Source organism: Lipotes vexillifer, unplaced genomic scaffold (genome assembly GCF_000442215.2).
Source record: "Lipotes vexillifer unplaced genomic scaffold, Lipotes_vexillifer_v1.1 scaffold395, whole genome shotgun sequence".
Lineage (NCBI taxonomy): Eukaryota > Metazoa > Chordata > Mammalia > Artiodactyla > Lipotidae > Lipotes > Lipotes vexillifer.
In genome coordinates, this window is record NW_006797390.1 from 8,069,290 (window position 1) to 8,070,063 (window position 774).

The following is a 774-nucleotide window of genomic DNA, read 5'->3' on the forward strand; positions in this document are numbered from 1 at the left end:
GCTGAGGCCATGCTAGTATCGAAGGTACGTACAGAAGATATAGATCTTCTCTGTGTCTTTCCAATTTTAGTAGATCTGCTGCTGCGGCGGCGGTGAGCACTTCAATCCGTTTTTGTAAACGAAATTTCTAACTGCTTTTGAAACCCACAGTGTTGTTTTATTTTGCTGGTGGAACCCAGCGGGTGATGTTGGGACAGGGCTGTGGCCACAGAGCATGGTTAGCTTTGGGAAAGCAGCAGAGCCAAAAGATGCCCCCTGATTCAACACTTCCGCCCTCTGAGTGACTTCAGCCCATATCCAGTTACAGAGTCACAGGGTTTCTTTGGCAAAAACACGTTTTTGCGCTAGAGTCCACCAGGCAAAGCCAGTGTCACCTGGCTAGTGGAGTTTGGGGACCTATCGGCCTCACACATGATTAGAGGCATTGTTTGTTCAGGGCTCCTCTGTAGAATGTCTATTCATGGAGAAGTTAGAAAGAAGCTCCAGCAGCCCAGCTGGCTTTTTCCAGATCCTGGGTGGAATTTGTAACCCTGTTTTTTTCTTTCATTGGATGTGGCTGTCACAGAAAGAGAATAAATATGGACCCCTGCTCACCGGCAATGCTGTGCTTCCATTGCATTTAACACATAATGAAAGTCAGGTGTGTGCTCAGAGATACAGAGCTGAACCAAGGCGAGGAGTCCTACACTTCTGTCCCCAGAGCTGGTGACAGTTCTGGGCAGGATCCTCTGGCCTCCCTCAGTTGGTCGCTGGCTGAAAGGTGTGGTCCTGCTG